The sequence below is a fragment of the Scyliorhinus canicula genome, chromosome 3 (assembly GCF_902713615.1).
Source record: "Scyliorhinus canicula chromosome 3, sScyCan1.1, whole genome shotgun sequence".
NCBI lineage: Eukaryota > Metazoa > Chordata > Chondrichthyes > Carcharhiniformes > Scyliorhinidae > Scyliorhinus > Scyliorhinus canicula.
The window spans coordinates 183,410,216-183,435,766 of record NC_052148.1 but is presented as its reverse complement, the minus strand read 5'-3'; the positions used below and the strand labels follow the sequence as shown (position 1 = coordinate 183,435,766).

Sequence of the window (25,551 nt, the reverse complement as noted above, 5' to 3'; positions counted from 1 at the left end):
CCCAGTACCAAATCGTAAACCGCAACGAGGTGTGTTCTACAGTGAAGAATCCGACACAGACGCGGATGTGTTCTTCGGATTTGAGGATCTTCAGCCCAGCATATATGACATCCCGACTCGTGAGTGCAGGATTATGCTGCAGCCTGACACCAAGAGACAGAGAGCGACACAAGCCTCCATAGTGAGCTCGTGGACAGACTCCAAGATGGAAGCAACGCAAGACTCCAAAGAGCAGTCCTTGCATGAACAAGAAGTGACTCAAGTGACACAAGCCTCCACAGCGAGCTAGTGTACAGCCTCCACGATAGAAGCAATGCAAGACTCCAAAGCGCAGTCCTTGCATGAACAAGACCATGAGGGTCTATCAACCTCCTCTGAGCAGCCAGCAGCAGACAATGCAAGTCTGCCATGCTCAAGTGAACAACATAAAGACTATGACAGTCTGCCATGCTCAAGTGCACAGTAAGAAGACTATGACAGTCTACCCAGCTCAAGTGACAGACAAGAAGATACTGAGGCTCTACCTCAGGGCCTTTAGGGCAGCACGGTATCATGGTGGTTAGCATAAATGCTTCACAGCTCCAGGGTCCCAGGTTCGATTCCCGGCTGGGTCACTGCCTGTGTGGAGTCTGCACGTCCTCCCCGTGTGTGCGTGGGTTTCCTCCGGGTGCTCCGGTTTCCTCCCACAGTCCAAAGATATGCGGGTTAGGTGGATTGGCCATGCTAAATTGCCCGTAGTGTAATAGTAAGGTTAAGGGGGGGGTTGTTGGATTACGGGTATAGGGTGGATACGTGGGTTTGAGTAGGGTGATCATTGCTCGGCACAACATCGAGGGCCGAAGGGCCTGTTCTGTGCTGTACTGTTCTATGTTCTATGTTCTATGTACCCACTGTATATGAAACAAATGACGATGGCATCCCACTTCCCATACAAGATGTGCAATGTGGCAGACCTCAGCTAGTGTGTACAGAGCCACTCGACAATCACAGTGAGACTACTGGTGACTCCAGTGATACCACATTACTTCAAACCTCATTCGCTCGAGCCTCTCCACAAGCAAATACACCAAGAAACCTCAGCTGACTCAAGTGAACCTGAAATGACTCCGGACGGGGAGCTGCAAGAAACCAATGCTGATTCAGGTGAATCAGAAAGGGCTCCAGACGGGGAGCATCGACAAGCAAAAACTCACTCGGGTGAAACAGACCAGACTCCAGATGGGAGGATCAACAAGCCAAAGCTGATTCAAGTAAGCCGGACATGACTCCAGATGAGAAGCGCCGGGGACTCAGTGACGGCACGCTCAAGAAAACAGCAGATGCCACAAAGCACGCTGACATGAGTAACTGTGTGAAGGACTCGTATTATCCACAGAATGTGGTCCTTGAGCGCAGCAAACACGACAACAAAACCAACCAACACAACAACGACATCCAAGACAATAACAAGGAGCGTACCAAAAGCAACAACGTCGACAGCAAGCACGACAAACACAACAACAATGGAACGACTGGTATGACATGGTATAACTCTGCCCATGAGGGAAACTGTTACTGCTCAGCTCAGTACAATGACATACCATGGCAGAACGATGCATCTTTCCAATTCACGTTTGCTGCCAACAGGCAACCTGGCTTTCAGGACAGATGCCATCAAACGTCACTACCACAAGCATCGGAAGAAAAAAAGACTCCAAATCAGACAACGAAGTGATGTGACCACTTGGTTCCTCACGCACGGGGACAAGGATGACGTTTACAATGCAATGCCACCATCAACATCACCGCCTCACCAACCCAACAAGAAAGACATTTGACCATAATAATTAATTAATTTTGGACTCATGAATATAATTTGGATACCTGTTTTTGTTCAATTTTCTTTAACACTGTACAGAAAATATGTAACACAAAAAAAGGGATTTGGCGATATGCATCACTATAAATACACAAGGGGTTAATGTAAGTATACGTAGACTAGCTAGACACTAGAGGGAGCACCAGGGACACGACACACAGACATTCAACCAATAGGTCAGTAAGATAGAACACGACCAATGGGCATTCACGATACACACAGAGGTGACACTACCACAGTGGGGCATTACACCAACCCATATATACAGGACACTACATATGATCTTCCTCTTTCCAGTGGAGACACTCAGTGAGTACAGACACAGGGTTGATTGAACATCACACCCACCACGTGGATTGTAGCAGACTGGTTTGTCAGTCTGAGTAGCTATAGAAGGATTAACAGTAGAGTTGAATCCAAGTAGGAGACTTGTTAATAGTTTAATAAACATGTTAAAGCTATCTCCAAGTCTGAACCTTCCTTTGTCAGAGTTCACATCAAAGAAGCAGCTTATCCTACGTCAAGAGCATAACAAAACAGGGTGTAGGTTAGGTTGATCTTAGATTGGGATAAATGGTCGGCACAACATTGTGGGCTGAAGGGCCGGTACTATGCTGTACTGTTCTATGTTCTATAATGAGACTGTAAAACGCGCCTCTTTTTTGACGGGAGTGTCAGAAGATTTGGTCAGAAAATTTGGCTGTACTTCTGGAAAGAAACACGCAGGTTTTCAGTCAGAACCTGACACTTAGCCATTTTGTTTTTAAAATTCCACCTAAAGAACCATATTCTGCAGATTGTTGAAGGCATGTGGAACAGTGAATTCAATTACCAGAGATTTGCTTCTCACAATGATTTCTGAACAAATTTGCAAGCTGGAAGTGTTAATACTAATAACTTTGTGCCATATTTGCAAAAACATGCAAATTATAGCAATTGAAATTGATGAAGATTGCAAGGTGACTATATTTTGTTGTGTTTAGATTTTATATCAGAACAAATTCAAAATATGTGGTGAAAATAATTTCTTCTCAAGTTTTGATGCGTTGATGTGATATTATAAATATGTTTTTCCCAATTGTGCATTGTCAATTCTGTGGCAGTGCTGTCAGCTATTTTGACACTGAGCACTGCCTGATGTCTTAGCTTTTCCATGAAACAGTTTCAGCAATTATTATGTTCTTATAGTTAAGCACCAACATGATCCTTCTTAAACTTTTATGAAGAGCTTCATATTTTCTCTCTGTGCATCAGTTAGTGGGGATAGCTCCCCATCTGCCAACTTAAAAAGCTTTTTATGAAGGAAACATTCTTGTGGAATATTTGACAATTCAGTCTTAAGCAAACTAATATTTTAATGATGACAATTGAAACAACAATTCTAAACTGGTGTTATCTGCACTAATTCCATGAGGAACAGTTTGGAAATATCAGAGTGCATCAAATATTTAAATATTTTCAGTGGGGATTGTCCAAGTATATGTAAATAATTCTATCATATCTCTCCTAGATTTTCCCTAATTTTTAAAACAATTTTATTTCAATTGTTGGCAGCAATAAAATAACACTTTAATAAATAATATAAGCTAATGGACAGCCACAGATACCAAGAACGAAAGCACAGAAAAGAGTGAGCACTAAAGCAGGCCATATAATAATCTACAAATCCAGAATAGCAGATTCAACCTGAATCCTTTTGCCATGGGGAAATCATTGGATTCACCAGAGTCTGAAAAAGCAGATTTGATGCCCACTGTTGAAAATAACCAATGGCATGATGTTTAATCTCGGTAAGAAAAAAAATTTCAGGCTGAATTTTACACAAATTCATGGTGATTTAAATTATGCTCAGTTTATTTGAGTAGGATTCAGTCAACTCAAGTTGGTATAATGGTGCAGGCAATACCAACAGTGTGGTTTCAATCCTCATATCGGCTGTGGTAGTACTTGGAAGGATAAGTCCTTACTTTGTCCCATTCTTTATGTACACCAGTGCCCCTTAAACTACGTAACCATCTATATCTCTCTAACAGAGGGATCAGCCTATGGTCCCTCATGGTCTACGGCAAAATCCTTGCCAGTTTGTCTGGCAGAATCTGTGGAAAGTTAACATTTTGAGTCCATATAACCCTTTCTCAGACCAAAGAGAGGTAGAAATTTGATGGATTATATTGTTGGAGATGAGATGGAGAAGGTAGGGAAGAATAAAACATCAGGGACAGGGAGGAGCTATGGAGTAATTGACAAAGATGTCATGGACACAAGACAAAGGGAGTGTTAATGGTAGCGTAAAGACGAAACAAGGTGTTGATAGGGGCATAAATGTAAGACAGCAAAATGTGTTAATAGGAGACCAAAGGTCAGTGCTTAGTGGAAGCAAAACGAATAAAAGGTGACCACTGGCCATGTGTTTGTGTATGTGGGGGGAAGGGGACTGGGACGCAGGGGGTGTGTTGAGTTGGAAAAAACAATAACTAAAAAGGGGGTCAAGATGGAGCAGAAAGCTCAGTCTAAAGTTGTTGAACTCAATGTTGAGTTCAGATGGCTGTAACGTGCCTAATCGGAAGATGAGGTGCTGTTCCTCCAGTTTGTGTTGGGCTTCATTGGAGCATTGCAGCCAACCTAGGATGGACATTCGGGCATGGCAGCAGGATGGTGAGCTCAAATGGCAAGCATGCATGTGGACGGAGCGAAGGTGTTTCACAAAGCGGTCATCCAGTCTGCGTTTAGTCTCGCCGATGTAGAGGAATTAGCATTGGAAGCAACGAATACAATAGACCAAATTGAAAGACGTGCGAGTGAAATGCTGCTTCACCTGAAAGGAGAGGAGACAGTTACAGTGAGGAGAGAGGAGGTAAATGGCAGGTGTTGCGCCTTATGCGATTGCACGGAAAGGTTCCGTGGGAAGAGGATGAGATGTTGGGGGTGATGGAGGAGTGGATCAGTGTGTCACGGAGGGAGTAGTCCCTACGGAATGGTAACAGGAGTGAACGGGGTGGGGAGTGAAAGATCTGACTCGTGGTGGCATTGTGCTGGAGTTCACATGCTGGTGGCATCATATTGAAATCCATCACATTTCTACCCCTCTTCAGAGCTGATGAAGAGTCACATAGATTTGAAATGTTAACTCCTGTTCCTCGCTCCACAGATTCTGCCAGACTTGCTGAGTTTATCCAGAAATCTCTGCAAAATTAGGCATTTACCTGGCCAGTTTATCGAAATATTGTCATCACCAAAATTTAGGCAAAGGTATGGTTTGTGCTCAAAGTATCCAGTTTACCTACATTATTGCACTCACGGTATATAATCACCTTCATACATAGAATTTACAGTGCAGAAGGAGGCCATTCAGCCCATCGAGTCTGCACCGGCTCTTGGAAAGAGCACCCTACCCAAGGTCAACACCTCCACCCTATCCCCATAACCCAGTAACCCCACCCAACATTAAGGGCAATTTTGGAGACTAAGGGCAATTTATCATGGCCAATCCACCGAACCTGCACATCTTTGGACTGTGGGAGGAAACCGGAGCACCCGGAGGAAACCCACGCACACACGGGGAGGATGTGCAGACTCCACACAGGCAGTGACCCAAGCCGGAATCGAACCTGGGACCCTGGAGCTGTGAAGCGATTGTGCTATCCACAATGCTACCGTGCTGCCCAAATAATGAAACATCTGGGCACATAAATTTACCTGGATGCATGAATCCGCTGGTAATCAAGACTCCCCTGGGGCAATCAATCAACTGGGATATTGAATCATGTGGAGTTAATGAATCACTTGGTACTAACGAATCACTTGGGGTCAATGATTCATCTGGCATTAACGAATCACCTGGTGTTAATGAATCACCTGGGGGATTGAATTGCCTGGAGTTATGAATCACGTGGGGTTAGTGATGCACCTAGGGTCAGTGATTCACTAGGGGGGTGGTGGGGGTTAATGATTTACAGGGGCAGGGGAGAGAGGCGTTAATGAATCGATTTGGAGGTTAATGATTCACCTGGGTAAGGTTAATGATTTAAGCTGAGGTTAATGATTCACCTGGCGGGGGGGGGGGGGGGGGGGGGGGGGGGGGGTATTTAATTATTCATGTGGGAGAAGTTAATGATTCACCTGGGGGTTATTAAAAATTCACCTTGAGGAGTTGATGATTCATCTCGGATAGTTAGTGATTCACCTGAGGTGAGTTAATGATTCCCCAGGGGGTGGTTAAAGACTCACCTGGGGGTGGGGGGGGTTATTGATTCACCTGGGGAGATGGGTTTAATGATTCACCTGGGGACTGGGGGGGGTGGTTAAAGATTCACCTGGAGGGGATTAAATGATTCACCTGGGAGGTTAATAATTCACCTGAGGGTGGGGGCAGTTAAAGATTCGTCTGGAGGCATTATTGATTCATCTGGGGGTGGGGGGGGATTAATGATTCACCGAGGGGGTTTAAATGATTCACCGGGGGTTAGGTAATGATTCCGTGGAATCTGGAAGGACACCTGGAAGGAGGTGGGCTAATAAATAGAAAATAGAAGGCGGAAGAGGCCATTCGGCCCTTCAAGCCTGCTCTGTCATTCATTATGATCCTGTCTGATCATCAGGTTCGATACCCTGATCCTGCTTTCTTCCATCCTGCCAAACCTTTTAGCCCCAAGAACTATATCTAGTTCCTTGGAATTGCACAACATTTTTGCCTCAATTACGTTCTGTGGTTGTGAATTCCTCAGATTCACCATTCTCTGGGTCAAGAAATTTCTCCTCGCTTCAGTCCAAAAAGATTCATCCCTTATCCTCAAACTATGACCCCTAGTTCAGGACTCCCCGACCATCGGGAAAATTCTTTTGAATCTACCTTGTCAAATCCTGTTCGAATTTTATAAGATCCCATCTCACTCTCCTAAACTTCAATGAATATAATCGTAACAGACTCTCCTCATATGACAGTCCCCAGAATTAGCCTGATAAACCTTCGCTGCACTCTCCCCATAGCAAGAACATCCTTCATCAGTTAAGGACACCAAAACTGCACACAGTACTCCAGGAGTAGCCTCACCAATGCCCTACACAATTGTAGTGAAACATCCCTATTTCTATACTCAAATCCTCTCGCTATTAAGGCCAACTTATCGAACAAAGAACAAAGAAAAGTACAGCACAGGAACAGGCCCTTCGGCCTCCAAGCCCATGCCGACCATGCTGCCTGACTAAACTACAATCTTCTACACTTCCTAGGTCCGTATCCCTCTATTCCCATCCTATTCATTCATTTGTCAAGATGCCCCTGAAATGTCACTATCGTCCCTGCTTCCATCACCTCCTCCAGCAGCGAGTTCCAGGCACCCACTACCCTCTGTGTAAAAAACTTGCCTCGTACATCTCCTCTAAACCTTGCCCCTCACACCTTAAACCTATGCCCCCTAGTAATTGACCCCTCTACCCTGGGGAAAAGCCTCTAACGATCCACTCTGTCTATGCCCCTCCTAATTTTGTGGACCTCTATCAGGTCGCCCCTCAACCTCCGTCGTTCCAGTGAGAACAAACCGAGTTCATCATTTGCCTTCTTTACTGCCTGTTGTACCTGCCTGCTTACTTTCATCGACTGATGCATGAGAACTCCATGGTCTCACTGAGTATCCACCTCTCTCAATTTACACCCATTCAAATAATAATCTACCTTCCTATTTTTGCTACCAAAGCAGATAACCTCACATTTATCCACCTTATACTGCATCTGTCATGCATATGCCCACTCACGCAGCCTGTCCACATTCCATTGAAGCTTCTCTGTATCCTCCTTACAGCTCACCCTCCCACCCAATTTTGTATCATCTGCAAATTTGGAGAAAATACATTTTGTTCCCTTGTCCAAATCATTGATACATAATGTGAGCATCTGGGGTCCTTGCACAGATTCCTGCACAGGATTCCTGCTGTACCCCATGAGTCACTGCCTGCCAATTGGAAAAGACCCATTTATTCCAACTTTTTGCTTCCTGTCTGCTAACCAGCTTTCTATCCACCTCAAGACTCTACCCGCAATCTGATGCACTTTGACTTTCTATAGTAATCTGCTATGTAAGACCTTGTTGAAAGCCTTCAGAAAGTCTAAATAAACCACATCCACCATTCCCCCGGGTCAAGTCTACTAGTTACATCTTCAAAGAATTATAGTAGATTTGTCAAGCATGATTTTCCTTTCATACATCCATGCTGAATTTGTCCGATTATATCACTGCTTTCCAATAGCTGTGCTACGAAACCCTTGATAATGGACTCCAGCAACTTTCCTACTACCGACATTAGGCTCACTGGTCTATTGTTCCCTGTTTTCTCTTCACCTCCCTTTTTGAAAAGCCGGGTTACATTAGCTACCCTCTAATCTATCGAAGCCATTCCAGAGTCCAAAGAATTTTGGAAAATGAACACGAATGGATCGACTATTTCTATGGCCACCTCCTTAAGTACTCTGGGATGAAGATTATCAGGCCCTGGAGATTTATCCTCCTTCAGTCTCATTAATTTCCCCAAAACCATTTCTTTACTAATACTTCTTCAGCTCCTCACTGAAACTTCTGTTTTTCAGAACTTCTGGTACATTATTCATGTTTTCCTTTGTGAAGACAGAAGCAAAATACAAATTTAATTACTCTGCCATTTCTTTCTTCCCCATTATGAATTCCCCTGTTTCAACTGCAAGGAGCCTAAATTAGATTTTGCCAATTGTTTTCAGTTTACAAACCTCTAGACACTTTTACAGTACGTTTTATGTTCCCCACTAGCTTACTTTCATATTGTATTTTTCTCCTTCGTAATCAATCGCTTGGTCCGCCTTTCCTGAATTTTAGACTGTTACCAATCCTCAGATCTATTGCTTTTTCTTGCTAATTTGGATGCCTCTTCTTTGAATCTAACGCTATCTCCAAATTCCCTTGCAAGCCATGGTTTGGCCACAGTTACCTTTCTACTCTTGCGCCAAATAGAAATAAACAACTTTTGGAGTTCATCTATTAGTCCCTTGAATGTCTGCCATTGCCTGTCCACTGTCATGGGGGATTAATGATTCATCTGGGGGAGTTAATAAAACCATAAGACATAAGACATGTAAGCAGAATTAAGTCACTCAGCCCATCGAGTCTGCTCTGCCATTCAATCATGGCTGATATTTCCTCATCCCCATTCTCCTGCCTTCTCCCCATAACCCCTGATCCCCTTATTAATCAAGAACCTATCTATCTCTGTCTTAAAGACACTCAGTGAATTGGCCTCCACAGCCTTCTGCAGCAAAGAGTTCCACAGATCACAACCCTTTGGCTCTGTTTTAAAGGATCGTCCCTTTAGTCGGAGATGGTATCCTCTGGCTCTAGTTCTTCCTACAAGTGGAAACATCCGCTCCATGTCCACTCTATCCAAGCCTCGCAGTATCTTGTAAGTTTCAATAAGTTCCCCTATCATCCTTCTATACTCCAACGAGTACAGACCCAGAGTCCTCAAACGTTCCTCATACGACAAGTTCTTTATTCCAGGGATCATTCTTGTGAACCTCCTCTGGACCCTTTTCAAGGCCAGCACATCCTTCCTTAGATACGGGGCCCAAAACTGCTCACAATACTCCAAATGGGGTCTGACCAGAGCCTTACACAGCCTCAGAAGTACATCCTTGGTCTTGTTAATGATTCACCTGGAGGTAGTTAGTGATTCACCTGGAAGGGGGCAGGTTAGTGATTCACCTGGGGTAATGATTCACCTGGGGTAATGATTCACCTGGGGTAATGATTCACCTGGGGATAATGTTTCACCTGTAGGATTCTTTTAAGGAAAGGTTGTGAGAGTCAGTTAAGGAAAGGTTGTGGGAGTCTTTTAAGGAAAGTTTGATTAGAGTGCAGGACAGACATCTCCCTGTGAAAATGAGGGATAGAAATGACAAGATTAGGGAACCATGGATGACGGGTGGAATTGTGAGACTAGCTAAGATGAAAAAGGAAGCATACATAAGATCTAGGCGACTTAAAACTGATGAAGCTTTGGAGGAATATCGGGAAAGTAGGACAAATCTCAAACGCGCAATAAAGAGGACTAAAAGGGGTCATGAAATATCTTTGGCTAACAGTGTTAAGGAAAATTCCAAAGCCTTTTATTCGTATATAAGGCGCAAGAGGGTAACTAGAGAAAGGATTGGCTCACTCAAAGACAAAAGAGGGAATTTATGCGTGGAGTCAGAGGAAATGGGTGAGATTCTTAATGAGTACTTTGCATCGGTATTCACCAAGGAGAGGGACATGACGGATGTTGAGGTTAGGGATGGATGTTTAAATACTCTAGAGCAAGTCTGCAGAAGGATGGGGGATGTTTTGGATATTCTAAAAGGCATTAAGGTGGACAAGTCCCCGGGTCCGGATGGGATCTATCACAGGTTGCTGAGGGAAGTGAGCGAGGAAATAGCTGGGACCTTAACATATCTTTGCAGCATCCTTGAGTGCGGGTGAGGTCCCGGAGGACTGGAGAATTGCTAATGTTGTCTCTTTGTTTAAGAAGGGTAGCAGGGATAATACAGGGAATTATAGACCTGTGAGCTTGACATCAGTGGTAGGCAAACTGTTGGAGAAGATGCTGAGGTATAGGATCTATTCACATTTGGAAGAAAATAGACTTATCAGTGATAGGCAGCATGGTTTTGTGTAGGGAAGATCATGTCTTACAAACCTAATAGAATTCTTTGAGGAAGTGACAAAGTTCATTAATGAGGGAACGCTGTAGATGTCATATACATGGACTTCAGTAAGGCGTTTGATAAAGTTTCCCATGGCAGGTTGATGGAAAAAGTGAAGTCGCATGGGGTTCAGGGTGTACTAGCTAGATGGATAAAGAACTGCTTGAGCAACAGGAGACAGAGAGTAGTGGTGGAAGGGAGTGTCTCAAAATGGAGAAAGGTGACCAGTAGTGTTCCACAGGGATCCGTGCTCGGACCACTGTTGTTTGTGATATACATAAATGATCTGGACGAAGGTATAGGTGGTCTGATTAGCAATGATTTACCTGGTTTGCAGATGATACTAAGATTGGTGGAGTTGCAGATAGCGAGGGGGACTGTCAGAGAATACAGTAAAATATAGATAGATTGGAGAGTTGGGCAGAGAAATGGCAGATGGAGTTCAATCCAGGCAAATGCGAGGTGATGCATTTTGGAAGATCCAATTCAAGTGCGGACTATATGGTCAATGGAAGAATCCTGGGGAAAATTGATGTACAGAGAGATCTGGGCGTTCAGGTCCATTGTACCCTGAAGGTGGCTGCGCAGGTCAATAGAGTGATCAAGAAGGCATACAGCATGCTTGCCTTCATCGGACGGGGTATTGAGTACAAGAGTCGGCAGGTCATGTTACAGTTGTATAGGACATTGGTGAGGCCACATTTGGAATACAGGTCGCCACATTACGAGAAGGATGTGAATGCTTTAGAGAGGGTGCAGAAGAGGTTCACCAGGATATTGCCTGGTATGGAGGGTGCTAGCTATGAAGAAAGGTTGAGTAGATTAGGATTGTTTTTGTTGGAAAGAGGGAGGTTGAGGGGGGACCTGATTGAGGACTACAAAATTATGAGAGGTATGGACAGGGTGGATCGCAACAAGCTTTTTCCAAGAGTGGGGGTGTCAATTACAAGGGGTCATGATTTCAAGGTGAGAGGGGAAGTTTAAGGGAGATGTGCGTGGAAAGTCTTTTACGCAGAGGGAGGTGGGTGTCTGGAATGCTTTGCCAGCGGAGGTGGTAGAGGCGGGCACGATAGGATCATTTAAGATGTATCTGGACAGATATATGAATGGGCGGGGAACAGAGGGAAGTAGATCCTTGGAAAATAGGCAATAGGTTTAGATAAAGGATCTGCATCGGCGCAGGCTGGGAGGGCTGAAGAGCCTGTTGCTATGCTGTAATTTTCTTTGTTCTTTGTTCTTAGAGGGAGTGAATGATTCGCCTGAGAGGGGGTTAATGATATACCTGGAGGGTTAGTGATTCACTGGGAGGGGGTTAATGATTCACCTGGTGGAGGGGGTGTGAATGATTCACTGGGGGTGTGGGGGAGGGGGGGTTAATGATTCACTTGGGGGGATTAAGGGTCCATCTGAGGGGAGTTAATGCCTTACCTGGGGATAAGTTTTAATGATTCACATGGTGAGGGTGGAAGAGGGTTAACGATTCACCTGGGCGATGCGGGGGGTGGTGGGAGATCAGGAGGGGAGGCTACTGATTCACCTTCGGAGTTAATTTTTCGTGGGGGGAGTGTTAAAGATTCACCGTGCGGGGGAATGTTAATGATTCAATGGGTGGGGGGCAGTTTAATGCTTCACCCAGTGGGGAGGGGATGTGTGGTTATGATTCACCCGGTGGTGGTGATGGGTTAATTATTCATCAAGTGGGAGAGATTAGTGATTCACCTGGGGGGGGGGGGGGGGCGGTTAATGATCCACCTGGGGGGGGGGGGGGGCGGGTTACTGATTCACCTGGAGGTTTAATGGTTCACCTGGAGGGAGTTATGATTCACATGGTGGGGTGTTAATGACTCATGTGGGAGGGTTAATCATTCACCAGGCAGGGGCTAATGTTTCACCTGAAGTGGGTTAATAATTCACCTTGTGTAGTTAATGATTCACCTGGGGGTAGGGTTGATGACTCACGTGGGCATAGGGTTCATGATCAACTGATGAGTTAATGATTCACCTGTGAGGGGGGGTTAACGATTTACCTGGGATGGGTTAATGATTCACCTAGAGGGGTTATTGATCGACCTCGGGGTTAATTATTTGCCTCGGGAGTTAATGATTCACTTGTGGGTTAATGATTCACCTGGAGGGAGTTGTTTATTCACCTAGGGGTTTATGATTTACCTGGAAGGGGAAATAGTTTCACCTGGGGATTAATGATTCACCAAAGGGTAGGGTTGATGACTCAAATGGGGATCGGGTTAATGATTCACTTGGAGGGTTATTGATTTATCTGGGACGTTAATGATTTGCCCTGGGGTAATTAATCATTTACCTGAGGCTAATGAGTTTCCTTAGAGGTTAATAGTTCACCTTAGTTTTATGATTTACTTGGGTGGTTAATCATTCATCTGAGGTTAATGATTTACCTGGGGTTAATAATTCATTTGGTGGGTTAATGATTTACATGGGATTTATGATTCACGTGGGAGATTTACTGATTCATCTTAATTAATTAACCACTGTGGCTAATGAAACACCAGGAACAATGAATCAACTGGTGTTACTGATTCATCTAGGGTTAATGAATATCTGAATATATGATTTGGAAATGCCGGCATTGTACTGGGGTGAGCACAGTAAGACGTCTTACAACACCAGGTTAAACTCCAACAGGTTTGTTTCAAACACTAGCTTTCGGAGCACTGCTCCTTCCTCAGGTGAACGAAGAGGTCTGTTCCAGAAACATATATATAGACAAAGTCAAAGATGCAAGACAATGCTTTGAATGCGAGCATTTGCAGGTAATTAAGTCTTTACAGATCCAGAGTTGGGGGAACCCCAGGTTTAAGAGGTGTGAATTGTCTCAAACCAGGACAGTTGGTAAGGTATCGCAAGCCCAGGCCAGATGGTGGGGGATAAATGTAATGCAACATGAATCCAAGGTTCCGGTTGAGGCCATACTCATGTGCAGAACCTGGCTGTAAGTTTCTGTTCGGCGAATTTGCATTGTTGCACGTCCTGAAGGCCGCCTTGGAGAACGCTTACCCAGAGATCAGAGGCTGAATGCCGTTGACGGCTGAAGTTTTCCCCGACTGGAAGGGAACATTCCTGCCTGGCGATTATCGCGCGATGTCCGTTGTCGCAGCGTCTGCATGGTCTCGCCAATGTACCACGCTTCGGGACATCCTTTCAGACCTTCAGAGCACCCTACGTGCTCTCATCCCATGTACTCCCCACGTTAGAGATCTCTACTGCCTCCCGAAAATACACAAGGCCAACACACCAGGCTGTCCTATCGTATCAGGCAAAGGGACCCTGTGTGAGAATCTCTCTGGCTACATCGAGGGCATCTTGAAACCCATTGTATAAAGAATGCCCAGCTTCTTTCGCGACACAACGGACTTCCTACAGAAACTCAGCACCCATGGACCAGTTGAACCAGGAACATTCCTGACCACAATGGACCTCTCGGCACTCTACACCAGCATCCCCCATGACGACGACATTGCTGCAACAGCCACAGTATTCAACACCGACAATTGCCAACGAGTAAGCGTTCTCCAAGGTGGCCTTCAGGATGTGCGACAACACAAAATCGCCAAGCAGAGACTTACAGCCAAGTTCCACACACATGAGTACGGCCTCAACCGGGACCTGGGATTCATGTTGCATTACATTTACCCCCCACCCCCCACCATCTGGCCTGGGCTTGCGAAATCCTAATCCTACCAAGTGTCCTGGCTTGAGACAATTCACACCTCTTTAACCTGGGGTTACCCCATCTCTGGATCTGTAAAGACTTAATTACCTGCAAATGCTCGTATTAAAATCATTGTCTTGCATCTTTGAATTAGTCTATATATATATGCTTCTGGAACATACCTCTTCATTCACCTGAGGAAGAAGCAGTGCTCTGAAAGCTAGTGTTTGAAACAAACCTGTTGGACTTTAACCTGATGTCGTAAGACTTCTTACTATCTGAATATAGATCAGGTCAATATTCTCACCTAAATGAAACCATCTGTCGCTCCTCCATTTAAACAAAGAAAAATCTGATGAATTTCTTCAATTCTGTTTTGCAAAATGAAAGATACAAAATGATGAAGATTTGAGCATTCAGTTTTTAAAAATATAATCACGAATATTGAAGCGGAGAGATGTGGGTGTGATTTTGATGCTCAATAGCTGTCCACCACACAGAGTTAAAATAATTGTTGTGCGCCGCTGATTTGTGCCCAAATCAATTAATTAACCAACATTTTACTGCATCTAGGCAATGAAATGGAAAATTCCCCCTCAGTTGTTTTGATTTCACTTGAGGGCAATTTTATTACTTATTGCCAGGCAAAAAAAAGAGCCATAATGAATCAGCATCTTGTTTTGCAGCTTAACCCAATCTTTTTGTTTAAAGACTAAAATTAGTCCACGGAGATTTAAACTATGTAAGCCACTGTGGGCGCAATTCTCCGCACTTACGACGGTGCGGAGAATAGCGGGGGTCGTAAATTTTTACGGCCACGCTAGTCCGACGCCCTCCCGCTATTCTCCCCCCCCCACGCCCGACTCCCGACACGAATCGCTGCCGCCGTTTTTTTACGGCGAGCAGCGATTCACAGCTGGCCGATGGGCCGAATTCCAAGCCCTTTACGGCCGTTTTTACGAACGGCAAACACACCTGGTCTGGCCGTTCGTAAAAACGGCCGTAAAGTCCCGATCTTGGCAACCATGGCACCGATTGGCACGGCAGTACCACGGCCGTGCCAAGGGTGCCATGGGCCCGCGATCGGTGGGCACCGATCGCGGGCAGCGGGTCCGATTCCCGCGCACTCTTTGTCCTTCCGCCGCCCCGCTGTACCACTTTGCGGGGCGGCTGAGGGGCATCCCGGCCCGCACATGCGAGGGTTTTGCGCAAATGTGCGATGACGTCATCCGCGCATGCGCGGGTTGGAGTCTTCCAATCCGCGCATGCGCGGCTGACGTCATGTGACGCGTCAGCCGTCGCAAACTCTGGCAAGCGGGCTTAACGAAATACGTTAAGCCCGCGATGCCGGAGTTCACGGCCGCGGCATACTAGCCCCGACCGGGGACCAGAATCGGTTCCCGGTCGGGGAGGGGGAGGCTGCTGTCAAACCCGCCCGGTTTTGACGCCAGCCTTACGATTTCTCCCTGTTTGGGAGAATCGCGCCCTGTGTGTCTGAAAAGAACATTTTATATAAATTGATGAAGATTTCAGATCCACTCATAATCATCACCAAAATTCAGACAGAGATTAATCCATTGATGCCTGAGTACTTCTGTGTTACGTTGAAACTTTATTACGTCAGGAAAATTGCTTCAGAGTAAAGTTGGTAATTTATTATGTACTAGTTCATGGAACACTTCTATTTTCTGTCCGGAAGCAAATTGTTTTAATCTTCACTGTCATCACCAGAGCTTTGCATACTATGGACGAGATTTTCCAGCCCTTCTTGCGGACAGTATCTTCCAGTCCTGCCAAAGGCAATCCACTGTGCAGCATTCCCCCGATGGCGGGACGGGTGAGCCATGCACAATGTATAGTAATGGGCAGGACTGGAAGATCCTGCCAGTAGCCAATGGTGAGTCATCTCAGCCACCAAAACATGCCATTGGGCGAGGGAGGGGTGCGGGGGGGGGGGGGGGGGGGGGTGGGGGGGGGGGGGTGGGGGGGGGTGCGGGGTGGGGGGGGGGGGGGTGGGGGGGGGGGGGTGGGGGGGGGGTGCGGGGTGGGGGGGGGGGGGGGGTGCGGGGTGGGGGGGGGGGGGGGGGTGGGGGGGGGGGGGGGGGGGGGGGGGGTGCGGGGTGGGGGGGGGGGGGTGGGTGGGGGGGGGGCTGGCCTGCTCTGCTCTGCTGAATATCCTGCCCCATATATTCTGAAAGCACATAAGGTAATTCAATGAATCAATCATATATCTGTAGTCAAAACTAACAAAGTGAAACTTAATGTTTTAGGACCATGATCTATGATCAATTGTGATGAAGGGTCAACAACATGAAACACTGGGCATGATTCAGCAATCGTGTTGCTCACGGCATGGAGCCAGGGCATTAGAGACCCCAGGGTGGTCAGAGGCAGCACAGGGTAGTACCCTGGCTCTCCCCTGGGCACCCTGGCACTGCCAGCCTGGCACCCTGGCAGTGCGACTTGGGCACCCTGGCAGTGCCACCCAGGCATTGCTATGCTGCCTGGGTGGCACTGTCAGGGTGCCAGGTTGGCAGTGCCAGGGTTCAGGCCTGGGGGAAGGGCCTTGGAAAAGGGAGGAGGAGTGAGGGGGAGTTCCCAGGGACCTCAGCAAGGTTGGGGAGATGAAGGCGAAAGTGTCTATTAAGTGGGGGAAGACTGAAAGTTGCTGGTGGGGGGGAGGGGGGGGGGTCTAAATGATACCCCAAACTGCGAGGAGCAGTTATCCTCACGATATCAGCTCGTCAGCAGGAAATCTCTCTGAGTATGGCCTCAGCGGGGAGAAACTCCCCAGGTCCGAAAAACTGGCAAAGTGCTGGCGAGTAGCAGGGTGAATCTGGGTGCATGCAGCTGTCAAGTCGTAACCCCTGTTTCTTTCTTCACCGATTCTGCATGACCTGTTGAGTATTGTCAGCGTTTTCTGTTTTTATTTTAATGCAAACTTGTCTGTTGCCTTTGGTCATTGCAGAAGTAAAATATGATTTTGTGCTTATACTTTTGTACTTAATAAATGTTTGTAACACCTCTGAACAGCATTTTCCTAGATTGGGAATTGGTTTCGGCCACTAGATTTTTGTAAGAACATGCAATTAACTTTAGATTACATTTGTTTTCACCATGTGGGAATAAAATATTGGATTGTGTGCTATGTAACGTTTCCTATTCCAATGTTAGTATTGCAGCATTGTTAACACTGTCAGCAAAGAGCTGAGCAATCTTTAGATTGGTTCAAAATCAGCAATTTCCATTTGTTTTGCACATTTAATACTGCAGACTTTTAAGCTGCAATTATATCCCATCAATTAAACTACATTGTGGGTGTCATCAATTGAGATTAATTATTTTTATTAAGTTAATGTAATAATTAATGGGATAATTTAATGATCACTACCTGACTATTATCGTTCAATGAGCACGATAAGCTGATAGTTTATTTTCGTACAGTAATTAATGGAAGCATGACAGCTAAGAAGTTTGTTAAAATATCACAATCAGGAATTTGATAAAGATCACTTCATTAGTGTAGATGATGTAGGGTTTCCAACTTGGAATGGAAATCCTAAACTTAACTTTCAAAGTGATCCAAAAATGAGATAGCACAGAGGTGAAGTAACTTCACAAAAGTATAATAAAATTGTAATGAAATTGAAAAATGAAATGAAATGAAATGACAATCGCTTATTGTCACAAATTGGCTTCAATGAAGTTACTGTGAAAAGCCCCTAGTCGCCACATTCCGGTGCCTGTTCGGGGAGGCTGGTACGGGAATTGAACCGTGCTGCTGGCCTGCCTTGGTCTGCTTTCAAAGCCAGCGATTTAGCCCTGTGCTAAACCAGCCCCTGATGTAAACACAGCAGTAAAAAAATCAATACAGAGACGGTCACTGATAAAATACACTTGACAAATGCATGATAGTATATGTACATCCGCATATGGCACTATTAAGCATGATTCCAGCTACAGATTTCTTTAGATAGCATGGTCAGAACATCTCTTGCACTATTATGAATGCGTGGACAGGACCCAGATTTTTGTGGAATTGTAAGGACTCGGAGAACCTTTAAAATAATTATAGGGTGGCACGGTAGCACAAGTGGCTTCACAGTGCCAGAGTCCCAGGTTCGATTCCCCACTGGGTCACTGTGTCGAGTCTGCACGTTCTCCCCGTGCCTGCGTGGGTTTCCTCCGGGTGCTCCGGTTTCCTCCCACAGTCCAAAGATGTGCAGGTTAGGTGGATTGGCCATGATAAATTGCCCTTAGTGACCAAAAATGTTAGGGGTTATTGGGTTACGAGGATTGGGTGGAAGTGAGGGCTTAAGTGGGTCGGTGCAGGCTCGATGGGCCGAATGGCCTCCTTCTGCACTGTATGTTCTATGTAAGAGAGAATGACTAATTTATGGAAGTTCCTCTCTTATTTCCAACAGGCCAATTTTTGCTGAGGAAAAGGGGAAAGGTGTGACTCACACAGGAGGGAAACCCAATGGATGGGATTTTCCATGCACCCCCTGCAACATGTTTTGTGGTGGCAGAGGTGGCCCATCATTGGCTGGCAGTTGGATCCTGCAATTCTGCCACTGTCAACAGGTTTTACGACTGTTTGCAGGTTTCCCAGCGGTAGAGAGTCACCGTCAGAAGGACATGAAGATCCCACTGGCCAGAACGGCCAGAAAATCCCACCCAAAGCCAACAAAACCATTTATACTAAGTTCAGATTGATTCCTCTTTGGCTGGTCCGAGAGCCTTAAATCTAGTGTGGCTTTCATGAACTTATGTAGTGGATGCAAACACTCTTTAAGGAGAGTCTGTTTAAGTGCCAATATATGAAGTTTTGTATGCTCCCTCCCACACTTTAAACATGAAAAGACTTTTTAATGCTTTCAATAGGATATTTTTTTAAACCCTGCTGGACTGCATTGATTCACAGGCCATCTGGTGTAGCTTGGAAACACTTCACCATCTGGTTATGTATTTTCAATGGAGTTCTTTGTTGTCATTTCCCCAAGGGCTATTATAAATACTTGGCTGAGTTTCAAAAGCGACAATTATCTCAACAGGATTTTATGATTTCACAGCTTGACTGACAATTTAAAATAAACTATCATTAACTTTGATATGGGGTTTGAATAGAAGTTTGTTTCTTATAAAATATTAACCACTTTAGAGTTAAAAGTTTTGGATTGGTTTCAAGAATGGGAGGTTTTTCATCATAAGGTGTGTATGAATTTTTAAAAATTATTTTTGATGGGATGTGGGCTTTGCTGGCTCGGCCAACATTTGTTGCCCATCCATAACTGCCCTTGAGAAGGTGGTGATGAGCTTCCTTCTTCAACACTGCAGGTCATGTGATGTAGGTAAACCCACAGTGTTGTTAGGGAGGGAATTCTGGGATGACCCAGCGACAGTAATGTATTTCCAAGTCAGGGTGGTGAATGAGTTGGAGGGGAACTTTTAGGTGGTGGTGTTCCCATGTATCTGCTGCCCTTGTCCTTCTACATGTTAGTGGTCGTGGGTTTGGAAGGTGCTGCCAATGAAGCCTTGGTGAGTTACTGCAGTGCATCTTGTAGGTGGTACACACGACTGCAACTCTGCATCGGTGGTGGAGGGAGTGAATGATTGTGGATTCACCACCCTGACTTGGAAATACATTACTGTCGTTGGGTCATCCTAGAACTCCCGTCCCAACAACACTGTGGGTTTATCTACACCACATGAACTGCAACAGTTCAAGAAGGAATGTTTGTGGAAGGGGTGCAAATCAACTGGGCTGCTTTGTCCTGGATGGTTTTGAGCTTCTTGAGCCTTGATAGAGTTGCATTCATCCAGGTAAGTGGGAAGTATTCCATCACACTCTTTGGGGAGTCAGAAGGTGAGTCACTCACTGCAGGATTCCTGGCCTCTAACCTACTCTTGTAGGTTATATGGCTAGCCCAGTTCAGCCTCTGATCAATGGTAACCCAGAGGAAGTTGATAGTAGGGGATTTGGTGATGGTAATGCCATTGAATACCAAGGCGTAATGTTTTGATTCTGTCTTATTGGAGATGGTCATTGTGTCATACTTGTGTGACACGAATGTTACTTGCCACTTGTTTACCCCAAGCCTGAATATTGTTCAGGTCTGCTGCATTTGTACAGGGACTGGTTCGGTGTCTGAACGTTATGCCAATCAATCATCAGCTAACCACATCTGACCTTATATTGGAAGGAAGGTCATTGATGAAGTAGATAAAGATGGTTGGGCCCAGGACACTAGCCTGAGGAAATCCTGCATTTATGTCCCAGGATATAATGTGGGCAACACGGTAGCACAGTGGTTAGCACAGTTGCTTAACAGCCCCAGGGTCCCGGGTTTCCTCCGGATGCTCTGGTTTCCTCCCACAGTCCAAAGATATGCAGGTTAGGTGGATTGGCCGTGCTAAATTGCCCTTAGAGTCCAAAAAGGTTTGGTGGGGTTACTGGGTTACGGGGATAGGTTGGAAGTGTGGCCTTAAATTGGATGCTCTTTCCAAGCGCCGGTGCTGACTCGATGGGCCAACTGGTCGTCTTCTGCACTGTAAATTCTATGAGTCTATGAGGACTGAGATAGCTGACCTCCAACAACCATCTTCCTTTGTGCTCGGCATGACTCCAACTAGCGGAGAGTCTCCTCCCGATTCCCATTGACTTCAGTTTAGCTCGGGCTCGCTGATCCTATACTCGATCAAATGCAGCCTTGATGTCAAGGACAATCACTCTCACCTCACCTCTGGAGTTCAGCTCTTTGGTCAATGTTTGAACCAAGACTAATGAGGCCGAGAGCTGAATGGCCCTGGTGGAACCAATATTGAGAGTCAGTGAGCAAGTTATTTCTAAGTAAATGCCGCTTGATAGCACTGTTGATGACCTCTTCCATCACTTTACTAATGATTGAGAGTAGACTAATAGGGTGGTAATTGGCTGGGTTGGATCTGTTCTGCTTTTTGTGTGCAGGACATACCTGGGAAATTTTCCACTTTGCTGGGTATATGCCAGTGTTGTAGCTGTACTGGAACAGCTTGCCTGGGGTGCGGCAAGTTCTGGAGCACAAGTCTTCAGAACTATTGCCGGAATATTGTCAGGGCCCATAGGCTTTGCAATATCCAGTGTCTTCAGCCACTTTGTAATATCACGTAGAGTGAATAAAAGTGGCTGAAGACTCACAACTTTGATGTTAGGGGCCTCTGGAGGAGACCAAGATAGATCGTCCACTCAGCACTTCTGGCTGAAGATTATTACAAATGCTACATCCTTGTCTTTTGTACAGATGTGCTGGGCTTCTCCATCATTGTGGCTGGGTTATTCCCTCCTCCTCCAACATTCATGATTGGATGTGGCAGGACTGCAGAGCTTAGATCTGATGCTTGTGGGATCGCTTAGCTTTGTCTATCTTGCTGCTTATGCTGTTTGGCATGCAAGTAGTCTTATATTGTTGCTGCACTAGGTTTACATCTCACTCTTTGGTGTGCCTGGTACAGCTCCCAGCAGGCACTCCTGCATTTTTCATTGAACCAGGGTTGATCCCTTGGCTTGGTGGTAATGTAGAGTGGGAGAAATGCCGCGCCATGATAGTACAGATTGTCTTTGAGTACAATTCTGCTGCTGCTGATGACCCACAGCGCCTTAAGGATGCCCTGTCTTGACTTGCTAGATCTGTTCTGAATCTATCCCATTTAGCATGATGGTAATGCCACACAACACAATTGAAGGAATCCTCAACGTGAAGACGGGGCTTCATTTTGCACAAGGACTGTACGGTGGTCACTCCTAACGATACTGTCATAGACAGATACATCTGCGGCAGGCAGATTTGTGAGGATGAGGTCTAGTATGTTTTTCCCTCTGGTTGGCTCCCTCACCACTTGTCGCAGACCCAGTCTGGCAATTGTGTCCTTTAGGGCGAGGCCAGCTCCAGTAGTGGTGCTACCAAACCATTCTTGATGATGGACATTGAAGTCCCACACCAAGAGTATATTCTGTGCCCTTGCCATCCTCCGTGCATCCTCCAAATGGTGTCCAATATGGAGGAGTACTGATTCATCAGCTGATGGAGGATGGTATGTGGTAATCAGCAGGAGTTTTCCTCATCCATGTTTGACCTGAATCCATGGGGTCTGGAGTTGATGTTGAGGACTCCCAGGGAAACTCCCAGGGCAACCCCCTCCCAATTGTATATCGCTGCATACCATTGTGCCACAACGAATGCGGGATCTGTCCTGCCAGATGGTGAAAGTGATTTCTGGGATGTTATCTATAAGTTATGATTCCGTGAGTATGACTGTGTCACGCTGTTGCTTGACCAGTTTTTGTGGCAGCTCTCCCAATTTTGGCACAAGCCCCAGATGTTAGTAAGGGGGACTTTGCAGGGTCGGCAGGGCTGGGTTTGCCATTATTGTTACCTAGGTCGATGCTGGGTGGCGTTTTTTTTTCCTTTTTATTGTAGTGGTATACAGCTGGGCATTTCAGAGGACATTAAAGAAACCACACTGCTATGGATCTGGAGTCACATCTCGGCCAGACGAGGGAGGGATGGCAGATATCCTTTCCTAAAGGACCTTTGTGAACAGCTGGGTTTGTGACAACAATAGACAATGGTTTTATGGTCATCATTAAACTTTCAATTCTAGATATTTATTGGATTCAATTTCCATCACTTGTCATGCAGGGTTTCAAACCCGGGCCCGAGAGTATTAGCCTAGATTTCTGAATCACCAGTCCAGTGACAATACCACTAAGCCGCTATAATATTATTACATTATTAGAAGATTTATTTCATTTTGACATGGTATCTGAAATCTTACCACGTTGGATACTGAGTGGGTGTCTTGAGTTGACAAGATAAGTTGACAAGTTGAGCTTTATGTTGGAGGGGCCATGGGGAGATGGGTGAGGATGTGAGGGGTGAGGGAGAGAGAGCCTAACAGCTTCTAAAATGACTGAGAAAAAGCCCAGATATCCATGTTGGGCTGCCTCGGCAACTTCCCACCTCGGTGGCTCCATTAAGATCTGCTGCTGGGCATGGCCTGACCGACTTAATCCCACCCTGCCTCCCCAGAACACAAATTATCACCAACAGGGTCTTGTAAACCAAGGCAGGGTTCCCAAGTTGGGAAACCTCCTGAATCGTGCTCCCACCTTGGTAGTGAAAATCCTATCCTTAGTGTATATCTTACATGGTCGTAAGTCTTCAGATAACATTTTATGTTGATTTCTTACCAAGCATTTCTCATAACAGTTCCAGATTCCTGCTACTGTTACAATATGTTTATCACGGCAGTGAATTTGCTCCTAATTCACAAAAGATGGATCAAGAGGTGACGTGGAAATGTTTTTCTGATAGGCGCTGGTAACTTCAACCTCTGGAATGGCTCATGTCAGGACAACAGTAACGGCATTGAAGACGTTCATGCTGATTGTCCTATTAAATCTCAGCGCAATAAAATCAGGTCATCTAATAAAGACGCATTGAACAGCAAATAATGCCTGAAGGACGTATGCCTACCTTCATATTCATGGCTGGTTTAGCTCAGTGATCTAGACAGCTGGTTTGTGATGCAGAACAAGGCCAACAGCGTGGATTCAATTCCCGTACCAGCTTACCCGAACAGGCGCCGGAATGTGGCGACTAGGGGCTTATGACAATAAAAGCTTATTATTATTATTATTATATACGAAGGTAATTTTCCAATATTGTACTTTGTTTTGTTTCTACCATTAGTGGATACTAATTGGGGCACATGCTGAAAATGGCTTTCTGATTGCGATGTGAAAGCTGTGGACAGGGCACACCAGGATTTCTGATGTATGTGACCAATGGCTGAGGCTCCCTATTGGGAGCATGATATTGAAAGATTCATTACCCCTATATAAACATGTTTGTAGGTATCATTTAGGTACTATCTTAGCTGGAAGCATAGTTTTATAGGTTTGTACTGAGCCCTAGAGGATTAAATGTTACTGTTGTGCAGGTAGTTATTTTCTTATTCTACATCAAATTGCAATTTAAATGGTGTTTTACTTGCATATAAAATATAGAACACATGGATTACTCAGAACAGAAAAAGTAATTAGCTCCAAGCAATCCTTCCTATGATTCTTTTCAGTCTATCTTCAACCTCCTTTTTCTTTAGAAGAACATTAAATTTCTTGTGAAACGGCTAGGAGCTAATATCCCATACTTCTTCCCACCCCACTAAATCCTTGGAAATGAAAATCGCTAATTGACACAACTATGCTTCAAATGAAGTTACTGTGAAAAGCCCCTAGTCGCCACATTCCGGCACCTGTTCAGGTAGGCTGGTATGGGAATTGAACCGTGCTGCTGACCTGCCTTGGTCTACTTTCAAAGCTAGCGATTTAGCCCTGTGCTAAACCAGCCTCTAGATATTGCCAATTTTGTAATGGTCATTGCCTCTCTCTTCTGTCCTGTGTCCACTCACAAACCGTGAGTCATGACCATACGTCAGGCCCAACTCCCACCAGATGCTAGTGAGGCTGCTGTTACCTTCTCCAGTTTTCAACTCAGTGTGTTTGAGTGTGCTAGAAATGGTGGTGCTTGCGGGAAGGCTGGATAAAACTGGACAGAGGAGGCTTAATATTCCTTTGTGGGAGACCCTCCACTCCCACAAACAACTTTCCCGCTACTTTCATTTGGAATGTATCCAAGACTTGTTTGATGTGTGCTCCCTTTCATCCTTTTGTGTGTGACTGCATGCACGGAAAATTAAAGGGCCGAACTTTAACATGGCCAGCACGAACATTCAGATTGCTGAGGGGTCCTGCATTTTAGAAGAAATGTGCCGACAAGTAACCTGGGAAAAAACAATTGCAGTAGTGCTGTCATTGTATTATGGGACTAGTAACCTGGAAGCCTGGAAGAGCACTCAAGAGAAATTAAGTTCAATTTGCATCGTGTCAGATTCAGAATTTGACTACAGTTGGTTTAAAAAGTTAAAAACCTGGCGTTGGATTCTCCGGTCCCCCAGCTGTGTGTTTCTCAGTAGTGCACTGTTCGCTGGCGGTGGGATTCGATCTTGCCACCATGATGTGACTATCAATTAATTCAGAGACACGAGTTGAAGTAAACTGTGGCTTTAATCGGCTGACAACTGAGCCTGCCTGCGACGAAACTGAACTGAAGGCGGACTCGCAGGACTGCAGCACTTATACTTCCAGAAGGGGGTGGAGCCGAGGGCGGAGCCCTGTACATGCTCCTCATCTCCCCCTGTGGGCAGAGCCGTGCAACGGCTCACAGATGGAGCCCACAGGGACACAGTAATGTACAGTGT

The 25,551-nt window shown here is 45.5% G+C and overlaps 1 protein-coding gene across 13 annotated transcripts in view; it reads left to right on the top strand.

The window, feature by feature from the left end:
• Positions 1-25,551, top strand: part of ndst3 (N-deacetylase/N-sulfotransferase (heparan glucosaminyl) 3) — a 1,441,915-nt gene that overhangs the window by 875,330 nt on the left and 541,034 nt on the right. The gene's annotated exons all lie outside the window — the stretch shown is intronic.